The 6,000-nt window shown below is 42.3% G+C and overlaps 1 pseudogene; it reads right to left on the bottom strand.

Annotated features, from left to right (window-relative positions):
• Nucleotides 1–1,828: 1,828 nt before the first annotated feature.
• The window catches only part of LOC122907406, a 27,598-nt pseudogene continuing 23,426 nt past the window's right edge, over nt 1,829–6,000 (bottom strand).

Here is a 6,000-nt window from a genome sequence, read left to right as displayed (position 1 = left end):
CATGCTATAAAATAAATGAACTATGGATTAAAGTCATTTGGAGAATCCACAAGCACTTTCTCCAAGAAATGCTTCTCCAACCTACGTATAATTTTTCTGATTTAATTCTTTCTCATCTTTAAAGCTTTTCTGGTTCCTCTCAGTATTTTTCTGACTTGATTCTCAAGGTCTTTACTTTGGAGTGTGCCATAGCAATTCTGTTTCTCAAGGTCAGGTGATAGGTGGCAACTAGGAGAGCTCAGGTCCAGGTCCTGGCTTCACCATAATTCCAAAACTCCTTTGGTTAATGAAATGCAAGTCTGATGGATTATTATTTCTGGATCTTGACTCTGTAAACTGGATTAGCACTTGCAGTCTCTGGACTGCAAAAACAGACTAGAAGGCTAAGACTTGAGCCCGGGCTAAGGGCACTTTTGGTCACTTACTGCCCACTAAAGTGGGTTTACAAGAGTGATAATCTTCTGAAAGCTAAACATGGTGAAAAAGCTAAGTGTATGTAAACTATGTATCTGTACCCAAAACTAATATTTGTAGATGTGGAACTAATTTGTTCATTATTTTTTACAGAGAATAGAGAAAAAAGGTGGAAAATGTGTGTGTGTGTGTGTGTGTGTGTAAGTGAAGAAATGCCATTTCTCCCCTAAACTGTGCAAGGCAATAAATCATACTATTTGAGACAATTATGCACGTATTTACTTCCTCTGAATTATATTTTCACAACACAGTTGCCAAGTATTGGTCTATTTCTACTGCAGAGAGTAGTGCCTGGAATTTGTCTGCGTACCTCTGCTATTACTCTGTGGGTTGTGTGGTTGTCAGGATTACTTTCAGTGTGTATGCATGGGAAAGGTGCTTGCGGTGGGTGGGAGGTAGGCAGAGGGAGAGGCAACAGGAAATATGAAGAGTAAGAGATTTACCTAAGAAGAATATTTTCAAAAAAAAAAAAAGAAGAAGAATATTTCTTTCTCAGAAAGAGTAAGTCTGGTAAAGAAATATAGTGTATAAAGCAGCAAATATTTAAGAAAAAAACACAAATTTTTATTTTTTAAAAGACCAATTTATAATATTAAATTTCATGCTGTTAATAATTCTTGAGTAAAACAATTTTATGTATTGCATGACTAATTTCTCATATCAAGATTTAGTAACAATAACAGAATTTTAGAGCCGCAAGGAAACTTAGTACTCTCCTAGACCTTGCCTTCATTTTTAAGAAGAGAAAACAGAGCTAAAAGGTTGACTTGCCAAAGGTCATAGTCAGTGATAAAAAAGCTAGGATCCAGGTCTCATCATTTCCTTTCAGATGTCCTTAACACAAATAATTTTGGAAATATTAACTTTTCGAATTTGCAGAGCTTTTCATTTGAGCTCCACAACACATTTTCATATAAATAATATTTGTAGGAAATTTTATAAGCATTGCACCACATCCCAACATGAACATATTTCAAATCTGTACATCTCTAGTTTTAATTCATTTTTTTTAAAGTATGTAAAATATTTATTAAGGGCTTTGCCTACAGAGGCACAACATAAACGGAATTAAGTCCTCCTGAAATGTAATTAGTGTACACATCAACCAGTTGATAATTCGTGGTGGAAAATGCAGGAACATGACCTGGGACCGGGCTCCCAAGTCCGAACCTGGGCAAGTCACAGGCGAAGACTCGCGAAGGCTCGGCTCAGGAGGCTCGGCTCAGGAGCCATGCCCGTGGCTGCTCTTTCTGCCTGGTCTCTGCAAAGTCTGTTGTTAGGCAAATGCAAAAGTGCAAGCAGGACTTGCTGGACCAACAGCCACCCTGAGGCTGGGGAGCGAGTGGGGGGGCGCTTAATCCACCCCCTCAAATCCTTGAGCGGTTTTCCACAACGATGAGAAGCTTCTCCTGTAAAACTTCAAAGGTTTCATATGGAGGTAAGTCAAGGCGATTAAAGCATGTGTGAGCTCTGGGCGGTTTTTCAGGACTCCCCCATTGCTCTATTGTAAACAGCTGAGGACCATTGGAACCATAAAGTTCGGCGAAGCCTTCCACAGGCACTCGGGACGTCCCCGTGACGAACTGCAGTAACCGCATCCGCTTCTCGGCGTCCATGAGCAGCACGGCCTTCCAGAACCACTGAATGACAGGGTGATTTGGGCAGTAGCCGTTCTTGTAAATAGAGTGTTGTCTCCAGTCGTTGACGTCCACGTCGCCGAGGCCGCACATCAGCAGCTCCAGCTCATTTTCATCAAAAACTTTAATCAAATCAATAGGAAGCAGTTCTGTGAACCCCTCCAGGAAGGCGTTCATCTGCTTCTGGACCCTGTTCACAAACCTCCACTGGATGACCAAGTCAATATATTCCCTCTTGTTTTCATTTGTCACCATTATTTCTGACCCATTGGGCTTCAGATCCACTTGGTAGGTCTTTCCCTGGAGAGGACGGCGGTGGGGGCCGTGACAGACTGAGGGAGTCTCCAGTGATGGTCACTTCTTCGGAAATGGCCTCCCAAGGCTCTGGGCCTCTCCACCCTCGCCGGCTCAGGCTCCAGGTCCTCGCTGATGTGCCTGCGGGAACGGAAGCCCGGGGCGCGGCCTCCTGGTTGATCTGCCTGATGTGTCGCTGTCCGCCTCGGAGGACACGTCCGTCAGGCTTGGTCGGTGCCGCTGAGGGGTCCGGTGGTTGTGGTTGACGTAGTAGGTCCCACCGAGATTGTCCAGCTGCTCTTCCCAGCCGGGGGGCAGTGGCAGGGGAGGGAGCTCCTCCTGGTGCTGAGAGGCCGAGTCCTTGGAGTCCACCACCTCCCAGCCATGCTCCATGTCATCCCTCTGCTCACTGTCTTCCTCATCCTGACCTCCGTTTCTCGGCAGATAGGCCATTCTCAATCGTAAAAATCCCTTAACTCGAGATTTATGACTTCTTGGTCTAAGGAGAAAATCCTTAAACATATAGGGTCGCTCCATGGTCGGATCTTCTGTCGCGAGATGACTGAGAGGTATGTCCACCTGTCCCAGGAAGTCGTCCCGTGGCAATCTGTTTTCATCAAATACTTCAGACAGGAGTCTGTGATTAGACGGGTTTACTCTAAAATAAAATTCTTCATTCCATTTTGGGTTCAGCGTCGGGAGGCTGCGAGCGAGGCGGAGCAGCCCACCTCCGCGGGAGAGGAGGGAGGCGGCGGCCCGCCCTGAGCAGCAAAAGCCGTCAGTATCCCCAGTCCCGACTCCAGTCCAGGCTCCGGGGCTATGGTTCTCGGCTCCTCCTGCGTCCCTGCGCCCAGGTCCCCGCCCGCGCCCCCCTTCCACTTGGCCTGCGCTGCAGGGCGCCGGCCCCACCAGGCCTAATTCATTTTTTTACTAAGAACAGTTAAGAAAAGATGTTTGTATATAGGTATATATATATATTTTTTTTTTTAAAGATTTTATTTATTTATTTGACAGAAATCACAAGTAGACGGAGAGGCAGGAAGAGAGAAAGAGAGGGAAGCAGGCTCCCTGCCGAGCAGAGAGCCCGATGCAGGACTCGATCCCAGGAACCTGAGACCATGACCTGAGCCGAAGGCGGCGGCTTAACCCACTGAGCCACCCAGGCGCCCTGTATATAGGTATATATTAAGAATGCTGCCTTAGACTATTTTTACCAATTTCATTAACATGAAATATATCTGAGTTACTACAATTTTAAAAATTTACAGCAACCATCAATCTCAAAGAGAGACCTATTTTCTTTTTTTTTTTAAGATTTTATTTATTTATTTGACAGAGAGAGATCACAAGTAGGCAGAGAGGCAGGCAGAGAGAAAGGAGAAAGCAGGCTCCCTGCTGAGCAGAGAGCCTGATGCGGGACTTGATCCCAGGACCCTGAGATCATAACCTGAGCTGAAGGCAGCGGCTTAACCCACTGAGCCATGCACCCCATCAGAGAGACCTATTTTCTAAAAGTCATACCTACTAAAATCAAGCAAATTATGAAAGAGGGGAAGTGAACATGAATCTTTTTGAAAATTACCCAGTACTCTAATAGAAAGTCTTTTACACTTCTACCGTTTTTATTGTTTTCCTCTTTCCCCAAAACTACATATAAATAATATGAGAAAAGTTCATCAATCCATACAAAGTTTTTAAGCATCAATGTAATACTACTTCATTACAAGTCCTCTGGGTACAGAATTTTTTGGTGTGGACATGGAACAGACTGACGGAAGTTTCAGTCTTCGAAATGCTACCTCAGAATAAAGGCCAACATGGGGAGGATGATAAAGTAGTCTGGATCCCCTTGATAAAAAGACCAATTTTCAATAAAAAATATGGTGAATACATTTGTATGTTTAAGAATGCACAACTGTTTATGTTAAAAACAAAATAGCTTTTTGGGGAAACCTTAATAATGAATTAATCCAATTCATAGCACAGTTTTTATAAGAAAATATTTTCTAGGTTCCTTGTTTGGAGGCTGGGAAACTGTCTTCCTTTTGTCATGGATGATGGCCACTCGCATAAAGGCAACATAGAGGCTCAAGGAATAAGCCCTCCTCTCCAGAAGAACACAGCATGAGCACAGTACAAAGACAGCATTAGTTATGTCTTCATAAGTCAGATGCTCAGAATCCATAATACCTAGACTCATATTACTAGTGAATGGGACAATCTATAATAATGTGATCACAGTGATTACAGGTCTGAAAGGGATAAAATAAAATTTTTCCACCTCATAAAAATCTCACCGGATCATGAACATCTAACTAATTTCTAGTTTATGGCATATATGTTCCAAATATCATCACCACTGAAATCTTAGGGTACAGGTATTATCATCCTCATTTAGCAGATGAGAGAACTGAGAGACTAAGAGAAGACAAAACTCTGGATGATTGGCACATCTCCAAAGGCAAGAGAAACAAAAGCAAAAATGAACTACTGGGACTTCATCAAGATAAAAAGCTTTTGCATGGCAAAGGATATAGTCAACAAAACTAAAAGGAAATCTATGGAATGGAAGAAGGTATTTGCAAATGACATATCAAATAAAGGGCTCGTATCCAAAATCTATAAAGAACCTACCAAAGTCAAACCCAACAAACAAAAATTCCAGTCAAGAAATGGGCAGAAGACATGAATGTTTCTCCAAAGAAGACATACAAATGGCCAACAGACACATGAAAAAATGCTCATCTCTCATCAACGGGGAAATACAATTCAAGACCACCTCAAGATACCACCTCACACCAGTCAGAATAGCTAAAATAAACAACTTAGGAAACAACAAATGTTGGTGAGGATGCAGAGAAAAGGGAACCTTCTTACAGTGTTGGTGGGAATGCAAACTGGTAGAGCTACTCCAGAAAACAGTATAGAGGTTCCTCAAAAATTTAAAAAGAGAGTTACCCTATGACCCAGAAATTGCACTACTAGGTATTTAACCAAAGGGTACAAACATGGTGGTTTGAAGGAGCACCTGTACCCCAGTATTTGTAGCAGCAATACCTACAATAGCCAAAATATGGAAAGAGCCCAGATGTCCATCAACAGATGAATGGATAAAGATTTGTTATGTGTGTGTGCATGTGTTATATGGAATATCACTCAGCCATCAAAAAGAATGAAATCTTGCCTTTTGCAATGGATGGAACTACAGTGTATTAGCCTAAGTGAAATAAGTCAGAGAAAGACAAATACTATATGATTTCACTCATATGTGCAATCTAAGAAACAAAACAGATTAACATAAGGGAAGGGAAGGAAAAATAAAACAAGATGGAAATGGAGAAGGAGGCAAACCATAAGAAATGCTGAACTCTAGAAAACAAACTGAAGGTTGCTGGATGGCAGGTTGGTGGGGGGAAGGGGTAATAGGGTGATTGGCATTAAGGACATAACCTGATAAAATGAGCACTGGGGGTTATATGCAACTGATGAATCACTAAATTCTACTCCCAAAAATAGTAATACAGTATATGCTAACTAAACTGAATTTAAGAATTTTAAAAAGTCTGTGATTCCTTTGCTAAGATGTGCCGAGCTC

The sequence above is a fragment of the Neovison vison genome, chromosome 5 (genome assembly GCF_020171115.1).
Source record: "Neovison vison isolate M4711 chromosome 5, ASM_NN_V1, whole genome shotgun sequence".
Classification (NCBI taxonomy): Eukaryota; Metazoa; Chordata; class Mammalia; order Carnivora; family Mustelidae; genus Neogale; species Neogale vison.
Note: the sequence above shows the minus strand (reverse complement) of the source record. Positions and strands in the feature narration are given on the sequence as shown.